General features: G+C 52.1%; 1 protein-coding gene across 2 annotated transcripts in view; it reads right to left on the bottom strand.

Moving 5' to 3' along the window:
• The window catches only part of CRACDL (CRACD like), a 121,667-nt gene extending 100,991 nt beyond the window's left edge, over nucleotides 1-20,676 (bottom strand). Inside the window, exon 1 of one of the 2 annotated variants that reach the window (XM_027128875.1) lies at nucleotides 20,497-20,676. The gene's annotated coding sequence lies outside the window, so the exon portion shown is untranslated. The remainder of the gene's footprint in view (nucleotides 1-20,496) is intronic. The other variant, XM_027128872.1, reaches the window with a different exon arrangement.
• Between the last annotated feature and the right edge of the window lie 2,896 nt (nucleotides 20,677-23,572).

The following is a 23,572-nucleotide window of genomic DNA, read 5'->3' as shown; positions in this document are numbered from 1 at the left end:
AGGTCCAGGTGTGTTCAACGTCATGAGGATGCCCAGATCGATGGCAGGGCCAGAAGGGGAGGCACCTGCAGGAACGGGAGCCGCCGAGCCTCTGCGGGACAGGGTGCCGGTGGCCCGCTGTGGCCTCCTGAATCCAAGCGCTGGGGCCCAAGGCAAGGCCGGCACTCCCAGGCAGAAATTACCTGCTGAGCCTCAAAGCTGGGCCACCCTGAAAACCTGTGCATGCTTTGTTTTCTTCCCCAAACCGTCAGTTCACATGATTAAACCCACAGAAACCCCAAGCACACCGATTGCTCTGCCCGCATGCGTCTCACATGGCAACAGGAAAACCGCAGAGGTGACAGTGGAGAAATGTTCTTTCGAGAACAATACTGACACACGTGTGCTTAACTGTTTTACTGTCCCAGCTGGCTGACTCATGCGGTGGTGTCACACGTGCCAGGCCCCTCCCCGCCCCTTGTTTGGCCCTAACTGGCGACGGGAGTGTATCCTCTGGTGACAGCCACCAGCGTCCTGGACGACACACCTGTGCCCGGGATTGGGGAGAGCGGGAAAGGGGCAAGGGAGACCACAGCGTTTTGCAATTGATTGAAATAGCCATGCTAACTGCTCATTCCTTCGAACAAAAAGGCAGTCTGCAAAGAGTAAAAGAACAACAAATGGAGAAGGGGGCCGTGCTGTCAGGCGGTGGGCGGGGTGGGTACAACGTGGCCCAGGTATGCTGCAGGCAGGTAAAGGCTCTGGGCTGGAGGTCAACAGCGAGCATGGCGATGCCCACTCCTGTCTGCCACCTGCTCCTCAGGGGCGACCTGGCCGTGCCCGTCTGACCCCCGCTCTGTCTCAGGCGCTGGGCTCACACCAGCTGTGCTTGCACAGATCTGCTGCTCCGACCCACTGCTCGTCTGCAACGGGGCGTGTGCCAGGCATAGACAGGCTTGTCCCCGCTCCAGGCCCGTGATGGCTCCTGAGAGCGATGCCCCCGCCCCCCCGCGGCGGCTGGGGGCCGCCTGCCTCCCGCCCCCGACTGGCACGGCCGCCCCCTCCCCTCGGCAGCCCTGCTGAAGCAACTGAGCTAATTCTGGGCTCCCTGCCACCCGCACAAGCCCACGCGCACATGTTCTGACTCATTTCTGAGGCGCCTAGAAGCAGGGGCCAGGAGACAGGCCACAAGGCGCCCACGAGCACCCCATCAGCTCGGGGCCAGGGGTCCTCGGCCTGGCGGGGAGGCCTCTCATCACTTCCACAAATCACACTGGTGGGGACGAGCCCCGATTTTGAACTCCATGGATGGATGTCTTGATATGTCCAGCCATATGCTCGTGGTACACAACCATGGAGTTAAAATCTGGAGTTAAAAATTAAACCTGTCTTACTGTTTACCATCGAGACCCGTTTGGAGTGTGGAAAATTCTCACCCTATTGCCAACGTTCTCAAACCTTAAAGACGAGAGATCAGAAAAGAAGGGAGAATTTACATCTAAAAGCTCAGCTCAACCTAATTCCAAAACCATCTCCTGAACACCTATTTTGCGTTATTCTTCCACGTCCCCAGGACCTCAGGCAGAGCCTCCACCATCAAGAAATCTCAGAGTCGCTGTTTCCGCCCTACCTGTAGCGGGGGTACGATACAGCGCGAGAGGGGAAGCAACACGGAACAGTTACTTCTGCGCAGGAGGCGAGGGAGGGGGAAGGGTGACCTGTGGGCAGCCCACGGGCAGTGAGGACACAGGCCTGCAGCCTCTGGGGAGGTTGGGGGAACAGGGAATTTCAAGGCTGGAACCTGTGGGCAGTGAGGGGAGGGGCAGGTATCAGACATGCTTAGATGCAAGGAATGCTGGTCAGATGTGGGGGGCCCCTTAGTCGCTAAGGACCACACCTCCCATCAGAGGGCAGGTCTGGGCATCCAGGAGTCACGGAGAGCACGCTCTGCAGCAGCAAGAAAACAAACATCGTATAGTAACGCATGTATGTGGAAGCCAGAAAAATGGTACAGGTGAACCTAGTTCCAGGGCAGGAATAGAGACGTAGACATAGAGAATGGAAGTGTGGACACAGTGGGGGGAAGGGGAGGGTGGGATGAATCGGGAGATTAGATTTGACATGAATACACTACCATGTGTAAAATAGCTAGCTAGTGGGAACCTGCTGTATAGCACAGGGAACTCCGCTCGGTGCTCTGTGATGACCTAGATGGGTGGGATGGGGGAGGGGGGTGGGAGGGAGGTCCGAGAGAGGGGATGTATATATACATAGAGCTGATTCACTTCATTGTACAGCAGAAACACAACATTGTAAAGCAATTATACGCCAATAAAATAAATAAATAAAAATAAATAAAATGAAATCTGTCTGACTCTTAGAAAAGAAAAGAAAAAAAGAAGGACCTTAACCAATGTATGTGGTCGGGCAAGTTACTTACACACTCTGAGCCTCTCGAGAATCAGAATAAACATAACAAACCCTACTGCAGGGCTGTTTTCAGGATTAAATACGCTATGGGAGGAGGCAAGAACCAACAGGGGGGCCCTGCAGTCCTGGAATTCTTCCAACGGATCTTCCACTTGGGAAGTCATTCTCCTCCTCCACCTCCTCCGGCACCGCACAGCAACCCCGCCAGTGCCAACAGCAGCCCGGACATTTACTCAAGGCGGCCTCGGAACCTCCACCTCAGGCAGGAAGCGTCCGAGAGCCAGGTTTCCAGCGGGACGGCGCCCCTCTCTGTGCTGGGTATCACACCCACGCGCACGTGGACGCCACCAGTGAAAACGCGCAGAAAAGGCGCACACAGGGAGGGGGGTCCCAAGAAACCAGCAGGGTCCTGCCCACCCCTGATGCTAAGGACGGGCAGCCCCACCGGCACACACCCCCACCCCCGGCCTGTCCCCAGGCGCTTCACAGACTCCAGCCCTGACGCAGCTCCTCCGCCACCGCTGCGGGACCACAGCAACTGAAAAGGTCCGGGGCTGAGCCCGCAGGCGCTTCCAGAAAACGGCGGGGCTGCTCCGGGCTCACCCCTCCCACGTCGGGTTACAGAGGCTGGGTGCCGTCTCCACCCCACGGTAGCTCTCCGATTACACGGGCCAGACGTGGTCCAGGCAGACCTGCTGTTGGTTACCGTCCGCTTCCAAGGAGATTTTTTTAAAAACAGGAGTCGCGGGGTGGAGGTGGAGCCCTGTCTTGACCCCTCCTCCGCCTCCCGCCTCCCGGGGATCGGGTTCCGGAGCTCACCAGTTCAGGGCCCTGGAACCACATGCCCCTCATCAACTCTGCTCAAACTGGAGGGTCCGCGGGGGAGGCGGGCTGCCCTGGGTGCACGCGCCCGGCAGTCAGCACTCCTGCGGGGGGCGAGGGGGACACAGCCACTTGCCCTTCCTCCTGGTTCCGTTCTTGACAGTCTCATCCCTGTAATTTAGACCCCTGAGAGGGAAGGAAGGATGAATCTTAGCCCAAGGCTGCTCCCAGGGCCGGTCCGGCCCAGCGTCCGGCAGTCATCAGGTTTATTGAATTGGTTACAATACTGCTTCTGTTTTACATGTTGGTTTTTTGGCTGCAAGGCATGTGGGATCTTAGCTCCTCAACCAGGATCAAACCCACACCCCCTGCATTGGAAGGCGAAGTCTTAACCATTGGACCGCCAGGGAAGTCCCAGAGGTCAAGCTCTTTCGACACAGTTCCCTCCAACTCTATGACCGAGAGGAAGCACACAGGCAAATCTTCCTAATGTCTACTAACCAGCTCTCCGTCTCCCTGGAACCCAAATCAAAACACTGACCGAATACAGTGCAAGTGTTCAAAGGCGCGGCCGAGCCTTTTGTTTGGTGAATGACAGCAGGTGTCCCTTCCGGGCTCACCCAGGGCACTGGCCTGGAAAACTGCCCCAAACTTCCAGAGAGGGCCGGACGGCAGGAGCCCAAACTCCCGCGACATCATCCAATGTTAGGATACACCTAGAAAAATGGGGATTCTAATTATAACAGTAATTCATTGGATTGTAAGAACACTGTGCTGTACCCATACGATGGGATACTACTCAGCAATGACAAAGAATAAACCACTGACGCAACTACATGGATGAATCACAAAATAATTACAGGCTGAACGAGGCCAGACGAGAGGATCTACTGCATGATTCCTTTTATATAAAATTCTTGGGAATGTAAATTGAGTAACAGTGACAGAGAGTGGACCAGTGGGAAGGGAGGGGGATGGAGGGAAGAGATTAGAAAGGGCATGAGGCATTTCTGGGGGTGATGGATATGTTCACTGTCTCGACTGTGGTATTGGTTTCACGGATACATAAATATGTCCAAACTTATCAAATTGTGCACTTTAAATGTGTTCAGAAGATTATACGTCACTTACATCTCAATAAAGCTGTTTAAAAAAAGTCATCCATGCTGATTATAAGAAAAAATACAGAAAAATATTAAATCTCCCATAATTTTATCAGAGCTGACCCAAAACAATGTTTTCTTTCAATCTTCTCCCTATACACACACACAAATAACATATAAACTTGTTTTGTTTTTGTTTTTTTTGGTTGGGGGGACGCGGGCTTCTCACCGTTGTGGCCTCTCCCATTGCGGAGCACAGGCTCCGGACATGCAGGCTCAGCGGCCATGGCTCACGGGCCCAGCCGCTCCGCGGCATGTGGGATCTTCCCGGACCGGGGCACGAACCCGTGTCTCCTGCATCAGCAGGCGGACCCCCAACCACTGCGCCACCAGGGAAGCCCTAAACTTGTTTTTATATAGACTACAATCCCTCTTTTAAAAGTTTTTATATTCTGATTTTTAAAAAACTGTATATACTGAGTTTTTGTTTAGTTTTGAACTCCACCCTTCAGGCACACTGAGAACAGGAGCAGGGGACAAGCAGCTCGGGGGCGGGGGGAGGGTGTGCAACCAGAAGGGGGTTTAGTCCCGGAAGCAAAGCCTCTGGAGGGGCCAGGTGGACACCAGACCCCAGGGCAGAAAGCCGGTCCACTACTCTGAGAGCCTGCCCAGTGTCAGCACCCCTTCCTTTGGTCCAAACTTTCCTGTTCTCCAAATCACACCTAAATGACAGTGCCTTGCACCCAGTATCTGCTCTGAAAAAAGTGAAGACCGGCCTATTCTCCCAACACATCTCCCATCTTCACTTTGGCCCCCCAGCTCTTTCCCACGGGTCCCCGGCTCCCCCTCCAGCCCCGGCCCACCATCCCTCCCGCCTACTTCATTTAGCCCTAGATCACGAAGTGCCCTTGTGACTAAGCATCCTTCGGAAATGTTCCTAAGGGTTCAACCACACTTGGCGTATGAATGACTCACTCCCTATTATTGGGTGTTTAAATTGCTTCCAAGTTCTCATCTTTATAACTTATGTTGTGATGAACATCCTTGCATAGAAATCTTTTGACTGCAGATTTAATTGTGTCCTTGGGAAAATTTCCTAGAAGTGGAATCCCCAGGATGAAGGGGTGAATTCTTTTAAGGGTTTTGGGACATACTGCCAAACTGCTTGACAGAAAGCTTGTATCTTCCACACGGCTCCACTTGCACCAAGTACCATCATTCACGAAAACAAACACAAACGATACACACCCCAAATTTTGCTAATTTGATGGCAAAAAATAGTATCTAATTTTAATATGCACCTATTTTATTACTTTACGACCGACTTTCTCAGATTTACTGCCATTTATTTCTCCTTATGTGAATGAATTCACATCGTTCAGCCACTTTCCTATTGGCAAGTTCATTCACAAAAAGTGTTCTTCATATCAGTTATCAGAGTTGTTTATGTAAGAGTATTTTTCTATACGTGTTGCAGGAGTTTTTCTTTCTCAGTTTATCAACTGACTTTTTATTTTGTTTTGGGGTTTTTTCCTTTTAGCACCCTAAAGTTTTGATTCCCCCTGGTGAGACAAAACAATTTTGACCTTGTGGCTTCTGCCTCTGGTATCACATGTAGAAAGATGTTCCTCATCCCATCATTTCTTAAGTTCTCAACTGAAGTAAATTTAATGACTTCATTTTTACATTTAAAATTGCAATCCACATGGAATACATTTTGGGGTTTGACATGAGTGAGAAACCTGATGGTTTTCCTAGTGGTTAAATATTAACTAAATCTATTAACTCTTATTTCCCAGACTTTCTAGTCTGCTCCATGGATATGCTTTCAATTACCAGCCCCAAATCAAAATGTTTAAAGCATTATTAATTTATAATATGTTTTAATATCTGATAGGTTATCCACCAAGATCCTAGCTAGGAGTTGCATTAACTCCATCTTCATGCAGGTTCTGTACATTTCCCATCAGCACCCTTCCCAGGAATTCCATCTTTGATTCTGTCATTGGTGGAGAAGCTTCCCCATCACATTTCCCGACTATCTTAGGGGCAGACAGGCGAATTGTGGACACTTCCGCACGTAGGCGCTGTCTCTGCAATGTCCCCCAGCCAAGCACAGCTGGTTCCAAAGCCCTCACTGAGTGAGTGGTGGCCCCTGCAGGCCCCCAGGGCTGTGGCCACTAAGGGGCGCCCGCGCTTTCCTCCTCGGTTTCGGTTTCGCGGCAGCCTCCTCTTTTAAACCCCTCCGCCCTCGACAGCCCTCTACACAGCCCATGCCCTGTCCCATCAGATACAGCCTGTCCCACACACACCAGACCCTTCTCCCAACTGGAGGTGTCGCTCCCTGTAGCAACGACCTTCACTCCTCTAGATCCATCCACTGCTATGTCTACCGCACCTCAAAAGTGCTTCCGGGACTGAACCCCCTTCTGGTTGCACACCCTCCCCCCGCCCCCGAGCTGCTTGTCCCCGGCTCCTGTTCTCAGTGTGCCTGAAGGGTGGAGTTCAAAACTAAACAAAAACTCAGTATATACAGTTTTTTAAAAATCAGTGTAGTGCGTATTTGAAAGGTGCTGAGAGTAGATCTTAAAAGTTCTCATTACAAAAAATTGTGTAAATATGTACGGTAGCGGATGTTAACCAGAGTTATTGTGATCATTTTGCATTATATACAAATATTGAATCATTATGTTGTACACTTGAAACTAATGGCAATTATAGCTCAATAAAAAATAAAATAAAATAGCAAAAATAAGTAAAATAAAATGTTAGGAATTTTTTAAAAATCCCCACTGGGTTTGCACCTTGTGGAGGAGCCCTTACTTATCCAGTTTACTTTCTGATAAGCTATTCACACGTCTGTGCCCTGTCAGGTGATGCTGGGAAGGCCCAGCCCACAGTCAGCTGTCCTGCCCCAATCCCAGTGCCGCGCACTCGGGTGCAGCAAGTGTGTGCTGATAAACTGGGTGAAGGAAGCTGGAAATGTGCACCTTGGGTATGGAGAAGCCAAAAGGAAGAATGATTCCAGGAAGACCGGGAGGCCCGAGGGGCTGAGGACAAAGGAGCGTTTGTGCCTCTTCAGAGCAGATGGGGTGCAGGCCAGCCCAGCCCTGCACACCTGGAATCTTCCCCAACAACTGTTTGGGCTCCTCCCTCCTGCAGGAAGGTGGGAGCCCGGGTCCTGGAAATCAGATCTGCCCAACCGTGGCCCAGACACGCTCAGGTGAAGGCCAAGGCCCTCAACCCTGGCCACGCAGCAGATTCACCCGCAAAAGCTTGTTAAACACAAAGTACGGTCCCACCCAGACCTCCTGAGTCAGCAGGGTAGGTGAGGCGACGGCAGCCTCAAGCAGGCTGATATCAGGCCAAGGTACAGCCCAGGCAATCACCCTCCGCCTCCTTGGCCTCCCTTGAATGACAAGGTGGACCAACAAAGGAGAAGAAAATAACGCTTGACAATGCCTGGAGGCCAGGTCTTACAATTGCATTGGTATAAAGATGAATATATTATTGTATACTAAAACATTTTCTTGAACCTAAAGTTCATGTTTTCCTTCTGATTTTAGAAGAAATTAAGACATTTCTGTGGGCCCCTAAAGCTATTACGGACGCTCAGCACTGTGCGTCCTGTGTCCACCGGGCCGGTGGGCCCTGCCCCACCGTGAGCCCCACAGGGTTCCCTGGACGCTCCCCACGGAAACTGGCGCAAGCTCGGCCAGTGCCTCTAGGACCCAGGCCCCAGGCACCCCACCCCAGAGGACCTGCTGCCCTCACCCGTCACATTCATTGCCCTTATGCTTATATTTCAGTGCTGTTTAGACTGTGGGCTCCATGGACCTTGATAATGTGTACTGAAGGCACACTGAAAAGAACAAACAGCAGGGAACTTTTACCAGTGGGACTACTGGATGAAATGATAGGTTTGTTTGAGGACGTTTGCCTGATTTTCTTGGCTCTGTATTTCATATTCAAATTAGCTTGACATGCAGCTCTCTCTCGCAGGTGAATAAGAGGCCACGGTGGCCTGTGAGACCAGGCTGCTGAGGGAACAACGTGCCTGCTAGAGTCCTCGATCCTTCTGTTAGGGTCCAGGTATAAAAGTGGGGTCCTGGTGCCTCATGGTCCCTAAGTGGTTAAGACATCCTGTATACTTCTAATGCTAAAGCTCTCCTGGGCTGTGACACTTCAGACCCTTTGGAAGTTAGTGCAGTGGCTGACGCTTGGGGATTACTTTTTAAAAATCAATCCTGGGGATTCCTGGAGGTCCAGTGGTTAGGACTTGGCGCTTTCACTGCCAGGGTCCGGGTTCGATCCCTTGTCAGGGAACTAAGATGCCATAAGCCAGCGGTCTCCAACCTTTTTGGCACCAGGGACTGGTTTCGTGGAAAACAATTTTTCCACGGATGGGGGGTGGGGGAGGATGGTTCAGGTGGTAATGCAAGAGATGGGGAGCGATGGGGAGCAGCAGATGAAGTTTCGCTCGCTCGCCTGCCACTCACCTCCTGCTGTGCGGCCCGGTTCCCAACAGGCCTCAGACTGGTACTGGGGGTTGGGGACCCCTCCCATAAGCCACGTGGCATGACCAATAAATAAATAAATTAGTTAATTAATTAATCCTGAAATCCTGAAATAGAGAAAACTAAGCAGTAATTAATACTTGGAATTTTGGTATTATTCAGCCTATTACATCTCTTAAATTTGTCTTCATGTTTGGTTACCTCTTTTAGACCATTTTTTCTTAATTCATATGTTTTCTTTTAATTAAGGTATGTTTGTCCTAAAAAGAAAACATTTGGGAGTAGAAAACTACACTTTGTCTCATAGCTGAAGTGAAGCTTCATCCACTGCAGAAGCACCCCCTGGTGGAACCTACTGAAATTGCAAGCAAAGTACCCAGGAGGAAAAAGCAAACTGCAAAAGGGCATATCCACTTTTTTGAAAGGCTACAAATATGAAATCTCCAAACACAGATCCTTAGTTCTTTACCTGTGAATCCCTGATAAAGAAGCATTATATAGAAATGGTATCAATATTATGTCACATACATATGCAGGTTATTATTTTTATTTTACTTTTTTTATACATCTTTATTAGAGTATAATTGCTTTACAATGGTGTGTTAGTTTCTGCTTTATAACAAAGTGAATCAGCTGTACATATACATATATCCCCACATCTCCTCCCTCTTGTGTCTCCCTCCCACCCTCCCTATCCCACCCCTCTAGGTGGTCACAAAGCACCGAGCGGATCTCCCTGTGTAGGTTATTATTTTTAAATAAGTGTAGATGTGATTAATAAAATATGTCATCTAGATGAGCCTCAAAACTCATACTGTCTTTTTGTTTATATACTGATATATTAAAAATATAACTGCTGTTATGTGGAAGGTTTCCCTAACTTTCCAATGTTACAAAGGGACACTCCTACTCAGAAAGACCAGGAACTCTGGCTTTAGGGGAGAACTGACAGCCTTTAAGAAACCAAACACCATGGCAGACCATCCTGGATGTTGTGCCTTGAATTCAGATGGGAATTCCACTTTGATTGACAGTGAAGAGCTTAAACTGCAACTTCACACAAAAGACTACACATCCATGAGAAGAGCAAAGAACTGTTTTAATGTCATGTTGATATTACAGCGGAAGTGTGTATTTGGGAATTGGGGAGAAACAAGAACAGAGGATGTTTGGGAAGTATCTGCTCCCTTGGCTAATCCTGCCGGCACATGGTGAACCGTTCACTTGGGATTGCCCCATGGAGCCCGAGAGACTCAGGATGTAGCCACCCTGGTGTGCCAGCCAACCACTGACCTGGTGACAAGGCAGGATCCCAGCACCAGTAGCTCTGGACCCCCTCCCCCACCCCAGGGGCTTCAGGTGACCGCCTCCCTCTCTGCCCACCTAGGTGTCCCCAGATGGGGACAGGCACACACGCCACTTTCACCTCCTGAGCTTTCGTTTCCTCACCTCCAAACAGGGATAATTGTTTGTACTCTTTAAGGTTGCTGCCAGAACCAGTGGGATCATGTATTCCTTAAGCACCCAACAGTGCCTCGAACACAGCCCATGTTCAGCCCACCGGGGCTCCAACCCGTCCCCCTCACTCGACACTACACTTCTTATTCTCTCAGATGGCACGTTACAGGCAACAGTACCCCAGTTGGTCCACACAACGACCCTCAGAGGTAGGGGCTCGTCCCATCCCATTTTCCAGATGGGAAACAGAGGCGCTGAGAGGCCACGTGGCTGGAGAATGCGAGAGTCAGGCTCTGCACCCAGAGCTCCCAGTCACGAGGCCTTGTTCAATTTTAACTAGGAATGTTCTAACATTAAAAAAGAGAGAGAGGTAAGTAAGGCTTAATTATAATAACACATCCTTTTTAACTCACTCTTGTCCACTGGCTACAGCATACCTGCCACTTCCACACAAACGACTGCCTTTGCTTCTCCCAACAACCCTGGAGGAAAGTGAGCCCGAGGCCCACTGGGTCGGCCCAGCCCCCAGCCCATGCCCTCAGCTGTCTCCCCACCTGCCACCTCCCCTCCTCTGCTTTCCTGCAGAAGCTGCTGCAGGCGGCGGATGCAGGAGGGAAGCAGGAGGGTCCCCAGAAACTCCCGCCCCGCGTGGGTGTCATGGAAGCAGCTCTGGGGGGAAGTGGCCTGGAACAAGGAGCCCCTCCCGTGCCCCAGGCCTCGTGCACACCCTGGGGAGTAACTTGCCAAGTTCACTCCCACTAACAGAAACCCTGGGCCAGTTATAAGGACACTTCCAGGCCATTTCCACATTAACAGTTCAAGAGGTTGACAAGGAAGAGTTCAACAGGCGACAAGGAAAGGACACTGGGTTCAATTCCCTGCTCCACCGTGGACTGGCTGTCTAGGTAAGTCTCATAACCGCTCTGTGCCTCAGTTTGCTCCTCCAGAAAATGGGAATAAAAATGGGGGTGGGGGTAAAGCAGTCCTGGCAGCACCTGGCGTGTTACCTAAGGAACAAACAGTCTGTTTTCAAGGGGAAATCATCTCCTGAGAGACGAGGGGGTGGAAGTGGGTCCACAGCTCTGTTGCTCACTAGCTGAGGGGCCCTGGCCAAGTTACTTGGCTTCTCTGGGCCTCAGTCTCCTTATCTGTAAAATGCACAGGGTGATCGTAAGGACAAAATGAGATGCTGAAGATGAAAGACCCAAAATGATGCGTGGCCTCAACATCACCTGCTCTCTGCGCTGGAAAGAGACTCATCTAATCTGGAAAGGGACTCATCTAATCGCACACATACTCACAGCTTAGTAACTATTTGAAAGCACAAGATTCGGGGAGGGGGAGGTTATGCAATAGGCAGCCTGGATTATCCAATGTATCTATGCCACATGCACAAAATTCAGAATCTCATCGTACGTGCTTAGAAAAACGGAAAGAAACACCTGTTGCTGGTAAAACAATTATTTCAGTTTACTTCATCATATACAATCAATGTACAACCCCCTAAAATTAAAGAAAGGCAAATGTCTGTTACATATAAACCACAGAAAGAAGGTGTTGTGGAAACCTAAGGCACATCACTTGGGATACAGCAAATCACGATTACTTTCTCTTTTTTAAAAGACATGGGTTCCTTTGATGCGCCTCGCTGAAAGCATGACCTGCTGGACCCTCCAAGGACTAGTCCCAAGGGCTGTGTCGGCCCACCTGGAGATGGAGGGGGCCGAGCCCCCTTCTCACCCCTACCACCCCCCTCAGAGCTTCGAGCTGGGGAGCACCGGCTTGTTTTAAACAGTCCATCTCTAAAGGGGGAGCACACACCATGAGGGCCAGAGAACCTGTTGAGGGTCAGGAGAGCGTGCACCCCCAGGCTGGGGTTGCCCCCCTGCTGTCACCCAAACACCCCACCACCACCACGGCTCTGGGTTGCTAAGGACACAGTCTTTTCTGGAATCCTTCCTCGGCAATGCTTTCCTGGAACAACTGAAAATACAGAAACCACGCAGAGGGGGAGCTTGGAGCTATACAAACACCTGAATTCACACTAATTACACATAAAGGCCGTTGGAAGAGGCAGGGAGAAATACGGTTCATAAACTACCTGCTGGTCAATTATGGGTCATGAAAAAAAATTGGCTATTAACTTAGCATAAGCTAACTCCTGCTTCCTACCCACGCCTGACAGCTCAGGGCTGCTCAGTGTGAAGGGGCAACAGAACCCAGGGTCCCCCAGAGAGAAAAGAGCCAGCCCACAGCTTCCCACAGGCAGGCCTCAGGGGGCCTGATTTTCAAATACATGGTCTGTATAGAAGGCAAGTCTGCAGGCGCTATTCGTATGTGGCTTCACCTTGAGATAGATACTGATATATAGAGACAGATATATAGTGTTTCTTTTTTTACCTATTTGAAGCTCAGGCTGGAGAGGCTGCCAATCTGGTTTCTAAGACTGAGCAGGAAGGGGGCTGGGGTCATGTCAAAAGGGGTCTGAAGAGAAGGGGACTGAAATGAAAACCTTATCAGGGAAACGACCTTGACCTTCTCTGGAGAGGACAAATGATTGATTCTGCAAGGCAGGGACCAGGCCCACAGAACCCATGGCTAAACTCTGTGAACTTCACCCGTCTGCATCAAATAGAACACAAAAAGTACAAAATTTTTTTTTAAGAAGAAAGAGAGAAGGGCTGAGATACAGTTCAGCCCACCTGCAGGCTTGCTCACTGCCTGCTAGAAGCTAGAAAAGCAAGACCACACTTCCCGGCCTCCATCCAGGCCACGCTCCCCACGAGGTGGAGTTTCCTGTGCCTCTTTGCTAACAGGCACCACCACGGAGGCATCAGATTTTCCCACGGGTGGTGATGGGGGTCCCAGGTGATCCACCGGCCACAGCTCCGCGACGATCGCCGAGCAGCAGGTGGGACCCTCCACGCGGTGGGTCTGGGGTGGGAGGCAGCTCCCGGCGGGACAGCTCTGCAGTGTTGCTCTGGGGGTCACCCCTGCGGGTCTGGCCCAGGGCTGAGCTTTCAATGATTCTGTTATCCCTGAATTTCCTGCATTAAATCCTCTTCTCCTTAAACTAACCAGAGCAAATCCTGAATAGCACAGATGCTGACGATGCCGTCGACCAAGATCCATGAAATCTCGTGGGGAAAAAAAACTTTAGTGTGGAAAAAAAAAAAAAGACTCTGGGCAGGACACCTCAAAGGAGGAGGCTTGTACATAGACAGGAAATCTACTTATGAGACAGGACGTCAAAGGAAGCGACCAGACAACATACAAAAGAGCACTGACAACGGCCTTCACTGTCGTGCTGCTAAACGGTGACAGACTGAAAATGACCTAAGGAAATGTCCATCCGACAGAGGGCTTGGTGAGTAAGCGGGGGCCACCCGGACCATGGAATCCCTCGCAGCCATGACAGCTGGTGCTAAGGAAGCGTATCCGACCATGTGGAAAAGAGCTACTCACTTTGAAAAGGCAGCCCAGAAAACAGTGCAGGCATTACCTCTTTGTATTAATATATACTTTTGTGCATACACGTATGTATGCGTATTCGGAGCAGCAGGGACAAAGTTTGGAAGGATAGGCCCCCAAATGTTACCGAGCTGCCTCGTGTTCTGCCCCCTGGCTTGCTGGATGGGAGAGTCTGTCTGTTATGCAGCACCTGGCCTCGGGCCACCCGAGGGGGGCAGCCTGCCAGGACGGAGCCAAATCACAAGCCTGGTCGGGGCCCCAGGCGGCTGGACGACCCGTCCCACGCCGCGTTCACCACCTTCCAGGCCCTCCCCGCTTGCTGGCCTGGCCGAGTCCTGTCTGCAATGGTCCCTCTGCCACCTAGAGACCCCGGGATACCCATGGAACGCTCCCAACGACTTCAGCTCTAGAACGTGGTACCGGATAAGCCTTGCTTACCAGAACCCCTCGACGCACAGACCCGTCTTCGCTCGCGAAGGCCACACAGCAGCAAGATGATACCAGCTAAGCCTCAGAAAGCAGGTGGCGCACATCTGCAAGATGTTCTGTGTTCGTACACTAAGAGCCCATTCACACCCTGAAAGTACACTGGAAATGCTAATACATCATGATTTAAAGATCTGATTTCCAATGGACCATGCAGCTGACACCTAGCAAATATACAGGGCCAAGTCTATCCCCATGGAAATGACCCCAGGGCACGGAGGATGAACCACCAGGTGGAGTGGCGTGGCCGCCTGGTTCAGACGTCGACCCCCCAGCAAACGCCACCCTCCTTCTCCTCACTTCCATCAGCAGAGTTAGCACTGCAGCTGCTAAGTCAGGAATCTTCCACGCAGACGGACCCATAAGAAAGCTCCTGCTACCACTCCTTGCGGAGGAGGTCAGGGAGAAAGGATGAATAATTAACAGGCAAGCTGATGGAACCTCGGGATTAGGAGTTAGGTATCAAACCCAGGTTAGAATAGCTGGTGCCAGTGCAGACGCTGCTTCGGAGCAGCTCCCTGCATTTCCCACGTGGGCTGCAGAGCCGTGAGGAGAACTCAAGGGACCCAGGTCAGAGCCTTCATGGCCACCGCACCTGCCCCTGCACCCACGAGGTGCTGAGGCTGTGCCTGCCCCAGAGCTGCAAGCAGACCAAGAGCGAAGAGCTGAGAGCAGCTTGCACAGGCTCGCAGCAGCGTCTACAGAAAGGACAGCAAAGGGGATGGATGACGCTCGCAAGATATGTTAAGGGGAGATAAAAACTCAGGAAGGAGGGCATGTGTGCATCCAACACAGAGAGGTGGGGAAGGACGGACAGACACCCGATAGTCATGAGGGGCTAAATATACCCAGGCAGCTGGGCAGTAAATATTCATGATACACTAATGTTGAAAAGGTTCTAAATATTCATAATACATTCACAGGCAGGAGACTACATATACAACAGGAACCTGATACTGGCTGTCATTCGGTTACCCACTGGTGACACCGACTGTGGTCCTCTGATCCACGCTGTTCATGAGGCTCACCGGCAGGCCACAGATGTGGCCGGGCAGAACTGTCCCTACGGCTCCCAGCAGAACGTGTGTGTGTGCGCGCGCGCACGTCACTGGCCCAGGGCACCTCCCATCTGCGGCCCTGCTGCTAGTACTTGTAAGCACACGTTAGCGGGGAAAGCTGACACTGCAGAGGGAGATGGGCCACGCGAACCCTGCACGCCCCAGGACTCAGGGTCTGAGGCTCTCCCACCTGCTGAATGGAAATCAGAGGAATTCCCACCTGTGTCACCCTCTCCTACCTGTGTTACCTGCGTTACCTTCCCCGTCTTTCTGCCCTGGCTCTCTGCTTTAACTTGCATCAAGGTCCTTTCCCACAGGACGTCGACCACTTAGCCCTGCTCAGGGGTGCTCTGTAGAGCACACTTGCTCATTTTCCTGGAACGCCATCAGATCTCAGCTGAGGAAGGACCCTTTATTGCTTTAGGAGACTTTATTAGGGGTTCCTAATTGAGAACTATAATAAACACCCTTTTGCCTTCTAAGAAAGACAATGGAAGAGTAACAGCCACAAATAATTTATGAAGCATTTTCTCCGCTGATACAGTACCTCAAGTGATGCTTGTGTGTGTGTGTGTGTGTGTGTGTGAGCACGTGTGTCCCTACCCCCAGGCTATGGGGTCGCAGGGACTCTAAGTGGCAGAGCGGAAACCAAAGCCCTGACTGCCCGCCTCGGCTGGACAACCTGCTTTAAGAAAGCAAAACACCTCTGACATTTTCATGTCCACACTTGGGACAGCTGTTCTGAGACCAGTTTCTTGGGAAACTTGCACACCTCAGCTGATGCTTCTGTTGTCTCCCACAGATGTGAGAATCTGGGGATAGAAACAATGGTCAGATTGGTGTTTGGACCCCAGGGGTGAAGGTGGGTACTCCAGAAGTTCTCAAACTTCATACATTCAAAAGCCCGTCCCACACATCAGGGCTAGGAAGACACTTGAGCAAATAAATAACTTCCTACTCCTCACCTTTCAAAAGGCTCTTCTGTAATTTCTTTTCACGGATAGCTTAACCATAAGAAAAATAACTGGGAGCCCTTCCTACCCGGAATCTACACAGGAACAGTGCAAGTGTCTGCACGGAGCTAGTGGCCAACACCAGTGAGGGGGCATCCCTAGTGGTGTGGCCACACCTGTCTGATCATTTCTTGTCAATCTGCTGCTAAGTTTGCTGTGCATCCGCCCCCCCACCCCATGGCATCTACTGGTTTGTGACCCACTGAGCTCAGGGTTATGGGTCATAGCACGTTAAAGCAATACAAAGGATGCCGCCGTAACTCCTAAGAATCACCAATGTGTCTTAAAGGTCCATTTACCTGAGCTGAAAGTTTGAAATGAGTTTCCAGGTGCAGATAACTAAGAATAACAGGGTTAGATGAGAATTCCTCTGATTTCCATTCAGCTGGGGGAAAAGACCAGGCATTTAGAAAGCTGACCGTGCCTGTTGTCCTTTGTACAGATGACACTACCTGTACCAGGGTTTACAGGTACCCTTGACAACAAAACGGATAAGCACAACACCAGGAAGGGTCAAGTCACAGGTGGGACCCGAAAGGCCACTCCTGGGGCAGCCTTCTGTCTCTAGGAATTCAAGAGCTCCTTCCCAGGGGAAGTTCTCTTTCATCTCACGTCTGTGTGGCCAAGTCTTAATGTTACTTAAAGTCCCACCTCCTCTGAGAAGCCTTCACTGGCCACTTAACCTTCCACGCATGGAGTGTGAACTAAACCCAGGGCTCTGGGTGTATAGCTTTAGGTTTCATAAGAGCTAATCATATTCTCCAGACAATTCCCAAGGACCCTGAAGCATCAATTATGACTTGGACTTTTCTGTATTTTTCCTGCTGCTTTTAGTAAAATGCCAAGCATACAGTGGGTCGTTCTGACGATGAAGCAGCAGCGGCAGAAATAGGGTGACTGTTCGGAAAACACTAATGCATGTGAAACTGGTCTACCGGGCTGGGCTCAGTAGTGTGTAGGCAGACAGCTCTGCTCTCCCCCCACCACCAAAGCTTCAAAGCTGCTCTTTCTCCATTTCCTCCCAGCCCCAGACTGGCAACTCCAACAGGCCCTACAGCCTTTCCAGTCTTTTTCAGGTACTAAGAAGCCCAGTGCACATAACCGAGGTCAGCGACCCAGAAGATGGGGCGGGGGGAGAGGGAGTTTCCAGTCTATTTCCCCAGCTTGCTCCCCACCCTGCTTCCTTCCCACCTTGCCAGAGTACATCTGGTTTCTCCAGGGATGGGGGAGTTAAGAGAAAAAGATGTTGAAATTCCCTTTACACATCAAGAGCTTTACTCTAAGCCACAATGTCCAGAAGACAGGAGACACAACCTAAGAAAGATTCCTGCCCTGCAGGTGGAAAAAAGTTCTTCTGGTACCGGGAGAGAGGAGCCTGGGAGCCCCCTGGCCCTTTGCACCGTGCCTGGAGGAGGAGAGGCGGTGCGGGAAGAAAAAACCCCAGGAGGTGGAGGGGGATGGAGAAGGCAGGGGGGAGTCTGTCCTTCCTCCTGCTGGTAGCACAGGGACTGCTCAATACAGCAGGTATGGGGGCCTGGGCTGTTCCACACAGACTGGGCAGGTTCCCAGGTGCCCAGCAGGGACCTGGTGGAGACCCAAGGGGGTGGGGACCTCAGGACCAGATGCAGGAGCCGGGTCCCCAGCTGTGGCTCACCCCAGTGACACCCGGCTGGACAATAGGCAGTGGAAACAGAAAAAGGAGGCTCAGTCGTGGGAAACCCATCAGAGGACAGCAAGGGGCCACTCTCCCCCATGCCCCGATGTAACTGCAACCTTCTCCTGGAGCCCAGAGACCACCTGCGGTGAGAAGGGGCCCCAGAGGGTGACGTGGGGAGACAGAGACTGACTCTGAGGGACTAAGCTGCTTTAAGCTAGATAGCGGCTGAGAGAAACTCACTAGAATTAGGCTCAGGAAAATCACGATCATGACCTAGGACTAGATATATCAAACGGGAACCAAAGTCCGTTCGGGGCAGCGAAATTAAGCTCACCTATAAAAATCTTTGCCCATCACAACTGGTGGCTGGTGACCTTCACCCTTCCACGATAAAGCTGGGCAAGAAACATCTCTACTCGGATTCAAATGCTTCCGCAGGGTCTCCATGCAACACAAACAGCGTTTATAAAAGTGTGTCTGGGGGCTTCCCTGGTGGTGCAGCGGTTGGGAGTCCGCCTGCCAATGCAGGGGACACGGGTTCGATCCCTGGCCCGGGAGGATCCCACATGCTGCAGAGCAACTGGGCCCATGTGCCACAGCTACTGAGCCTGTCTGTGCTCTGGAGCCCGCGGGCCACAACGATTGAAGCCCGTGTGCCAGAGTAGCCCCCGCTCGCTGCAACTAGAGAAAGCCCGCACACAGCAGCAAAGACCCAACACAGCCAAAAAAAAAATTAATTAAAAAAAAAAAAGCGTGTCTGTGCACAAGGCACATGGCTAACCTCCAGAGGAAGAGCAGGTGACTGCAAGCTTGCCAAGGCAATCCAGGCCCCCTGAGCCATCGCGGAAAACTCACCCCCCAGAGGCCCAGGCACCTTCACCCACAGTCTCTCACTTAACCCTGTGAGCTGGCGATCACCACTCCCATTCTGCTGAGTCAAACTGACACTCAGCAAGATTCGGTGACCAGCTCAAGATGACCAAGCTGAGTGACAATACGAACAGGACAGCCACCCTTTCGTGTGCCCCACGTGCCTGGTCCCACGCAGCGGCCACATGCTGTGCGTGAGCTGCACAACACCCGTGGAGGGGCCACTTTTTAAAATTTTAGCAACGAGGAAACGTGCTCAGAGAGGCTAAGAAACTTGACGCACAGGCAAGTCTAGACCGAGGGTGAGGCAAGCGAGGCCCGCGCTCCAGGCACAAAACGTAAGGCGGTACCAGGAACTCCAGAAGATAAATGTTATCATGAACTGTTTTAAAACATCAAAATTAACACAAAATCCGCACTGTACAAAACACCACAATTTTAAATAAAGACAGGATCCGTATTACTGATTTTTCCTTCTGCCTTAGGCTCCAATATGGCTCAGCACAGCACTGGGGCAGTGCCAAGAAACCAGCCCAGCTCAACCCTTCTCCACCGGCCCCCAAAGGCAGAGACCCCTGATGCTCCTGCACTGCCTCTAGATATGTTTCTCCTCACAATTTTATGACCTCAAAGGGCTGTAAGGAGTGATCAGGAGGCTCCATCATCGCAGGTGTGAGCTCCAGGGAGACCGGGGTCTAAACAGATTCTGTTCCATGGTCACGTGCACATGTTATGTAAATGAAGGAAGCGTGCAGGCTTGAATAACGGGGTGGGATATTTTAAGATATCAGTTGGGGAAGGTGTGGGGTGGGCTCGATCACACAGCTGCTTGTCTCCCACTGGATGGATTTCTGGCTCAAAATTAAGTTTTCAGCAGTGACACGATACCAGCTGCCGCCTGTACCTACGCAAGTCCAATCCAAACGGTGGCATTCCTTTTCACTTTGCATTTCAAAAGCCGAAGCTTAGTTGGTAACTACTACATTGGCGTAGCTACTTATGCTTTGATCACTTGTTCACCTCATATTAAAGCCCCGCCTGAGATGAAGTCTCTGTTCAACAAATATGTGTTGATTAAAAATTCGAACATTTCTTAGATCACACCCAGAACCTCGTACTAGCGGCTTGTAATCAAAGCCTAAAACCTGTATAACAAATCAACCATTACCTGGAGCAGGAGGAAAATAGTTTATGACTCTGTCCACTATTTTCTCCTGCCGTGGCCATTAGCGACGGGAGGCACAAATACTTCCGTCTACTAACAACTTCAACCCTGCAGACCGTCTTCCCTCTTTTCTATTTTCTGAACACGATCAACTGCGAGGCTTCCCCTCACGACGCAAAGTCGTCCGGCAAAGTGAGCAAAGGGAAACTTCGGGCGCTTGCGGGAGCGCGTCCGGCTAGACTCGGCCCTGGGCCAGCGCTGCCCCGAGAGGCGGCCGCGGGCAAGGCGCCCTGTCCGCGGTCCGAGGGGCACCTGGAGGCCCGCGCCCAGCCCTCGGCGCCCCGACCCCTGGCTGGCCGGCCAAGCCCGGCTCCCGGCCCGCGCCGTCCCCGCCCGGGTCCCCGCGCCGCGGTCCCCGGCCCACGCGCGCCCGCGGCCGCTCCACTCGGGTCCCCCCGCCCCGGTACCTGCACGGGAGCGCGGGCGGCTCCACGAAGCGCCGGAGGCTCGGTCGGCGAAGTGGGGGCGGCGGGACTGCGGCCGCCCCGGGAGCGCGGACGCCCGTTCCGCACGCGGCGCTGCAGGTGGCCGCCCGGCCTCGCCGCCGCCGGGTCGTGGCCCGGAGACCCGGACGCGGGCGGGGGCACGACCCTCCGGAGCCGGCGCTCGCCCGGCCTCGTGCGCGCTCCCCGCCCCGGGCGCGCCGGCTCGGCTCGGCTGCTCTCGGCGCGGCGGGGGCGGACGCCGCTCAGCTCGCTCGCTCGCCCGCCAGTCGCGCGCACCTCCCCCGCGGCGCGCCACTCCCGCCGCCGGGCCGAGTCTGGCCGCGAGCTCGCGGGGAGGGGCGGGGGAGGTGGGCCCCGCAGGCCGGGAGGGCGCCGGGTGCGGGCCTGGCTGCCCGCGGGAACCCCTCAGCAGCCTGCGGCGACCCCGCCTGGGCCGGCCCGTGCGGCGGCGCTGTCGGGGCTCCAGGCCTGGCTGCCCCCACTGAGCGGGGCCGGGGTCCGCCAGAGACCCAGACGACCCAGAAGACGAGGCGCCCTGGCCCCGCGCCTCTGCGCGCCCCATCCGAGAGGGATGCGGCCCCGACTCCAGCCTCGACCTCGGGGGTCACCTGGGGGTCAGCGGCCCGATGGCCGGGTCCAGAGGGAGGGCGCCGTGGATGGGAATTGTACGTTTGAATAAAAGTAAAAGTTGTTTTTTTTTTTATAACCGTCTGGGTCCGGAGCGTCTCCGGGCTAATTAGGGAAGCTGCCGCCCTGTCTTGGGTTGAATCATGGTTGTGACACTGCAAGTGGTGGAAGAAAGAAAGGCTGCTGACAGCTTCCCAGCCTCACTGGCTCCCCTTTGCTTCTTTTAGAGACGGGCTGGTCCAGGTAAGGAGAGCGTCTTAGGAAACGTGGCCTTGGGTGGTCGCTCAGCGAGTCAACTAGAGAGCCGGCCTTTAAGCCTGGGCCTGCGGAGCGCACAGCCCGGGACACCTCCACTCCAACCATGTGCCCCCAGAGCAGGGAGCTTTCCCGGCAGGGAGGGAAGATGCACGTGAACTGTGACCCGCAGGAGACCGAGACCACGACAGCTGACCCTTGAGAAACTTCCATGCCAGCTGGAAGAGCTCATGCTAGCTGGCAGAGCTCATGCTAGCATCACGGAGTAACACTCGAGTGATAGCCGACATCTGAATCATCAGCTATCTCAGCGCCGTTATATGGGGACACGCCCGGAATCCGCGCCACATCTTGGGGTGGTGGGTTTGGGGATTTTCCCTGCGTACGCTGAGGACTGGAGAAGCCTGCGTTTGTACCACTATCTGCAGCAGAGCCAGGGTGGAAGCCTGGAAGGGGCTCTCCCCACCCCTGGCTTTAAAGGGGATCAAAATCCCAAACACAAGAATCAAAGGCAGGGAAAAGAGGCTAAGGACAGATCTCATTTACTTGAGCACATAAAGAGAGGTTTACTCAAAAAAAATTCTTTTCGTATAATCCCTTTGGTACAAGCCATTCTCTTAAAATCCCCCTTTGCCCTTAAATGCTTGAAATTCCCTGTGTGAAAGGAACGAAAATATATTGTGGATCAGTCTACTGCCCCCCAAGTCAACAACCTGCCCTCACGATGGACAGGTGACTCGTGACAGCCAGAGACAATGACTTTGTTAGGGGTGTGTGTTTGCTTTTTTCAGAACCGTCAGACTAAACTGAACAACTACAAACAAATCTACACTCCTTTCTCTCCTCTCCCACCTTGAGCCTCTGTTTCTTGCTCCTCAAAATCACATTTATTTTTTGTTATAACTAAATATTTATTGACTTCATAAATTCCCTTTCTAACTAAGGATTTCATTTGTTTCCAGAGTATCTTAAACCTCTGGCTTTATTTGTGTGTGCTGTGGGGGGCTTTTGAAGTTCCTGGAGGTTTTGAGGGGACAAAACCCAAAGTTCTTGGTGATTAGTTAAGGCTGGGAAAGAACACGGTGTCAACACCCACAATAGAAAGTGGTGAGGAGCTTTGTGAATAGGTTAGGAAAATGGGAAGTTACCGGCTTCTGGTAGAGCAAGCACCTTCATGCTTTAAAAGTGTTGAAAGGAAGAATGTCCCTTCCCCACACCCAGTCCCCAGGGCTCCTCCACACAGCCTTCGAGGGAGCTCTTCACCTCCATAATGCCTCTTGGACCAAACCTTGAAGCCAGGATGAGAAATGGCTAAAGTGAAGTTTTGCCAAAGGTTCCAAGGAAATAGTCTCCACGTGGAGTTTCTGGAAGCCTGCACAGACAACCATAAAGCTACGAGCATAGGATTGCATTTTGGTTTTGTTTGTTTGTTTTTTCTGGAACTCCAGAAAATCTCTCTCATCTATCCCTGAACACCTCCTCCCGGGGAAGGAGAACCTCACCGCCAAGGCAAAAGGAAAAGTCTGTGCTACCTCTAAATATATGGCACCTGATCAGGGAACACATTTTTATCAAACTGCAGGTGCTGTTCTAAACCATTTACAATTCGTTGCTCATTTAAACCATTCCGTCCCCAGGAGAGCCCTGAGCTAAGACCTACTATTATCCCATTTTACAGATAAGGCACTGCCATCGTCTCCCTGTTGTGAAGGAATGAGGTGCCCAAGGTCAGGCAGGAAGGAAGTGGCAGAGCCAGGGATTGAACCCACAGTCTGCACTCTCGGCACTGAACAGGCTGCCTTTCTACAAGTGGCATCTAACGCTGCAAACTGAAAACACCTTTTAGCTTAAAAAGGGAAGGAGAATCACCCTCGCCCACACTCAGGAAGAGGCAGCTTCTGGGATCTCAGAAAACAAGAGTATTTAAGTCTAGTCTCCTCTTTCCTGAATCATCATTTAGTCAGACCAGAGGGCTGTCATTGATGGGTTGAAGAGAGGTTCGCCAAAGGTACCAGGCTCACTAGCCCAGGCTGGTACCCAGGAGACCCTTCTGCAGGACAGGGCTTCATCCCAGCCTTCTGCTCTTGGGTCTTCATAAGACTCTCAGCCTGCCTGTCTTCCGTTGGGTTCCAAAAATACAGACCCCATCAGGCAC

This window comes from Aethalodelphis obliquidens, unplaced genomic scaffold (assembly GCF_003676395.1).
Source record: "Aethalodelphis obliquidens isolate GAN/ISIS:26980383/991018 unplaced genomic scaffold, ASM367639v1 scaffold35, whole genome shotgun sequence".
Taxonomy (NCBI): Eukaryota; Metazoa; Chordata; class Mammalia; order Artiodactyla; family Delphinidae; genus Aethalodelphis; species Aethalodelphis obliquidens.
The sequence above is the reverse complement of the archived record's forward strand: the minus strand, read 5'-3'. Positions and strand labels throughout refer to the sequence as shown.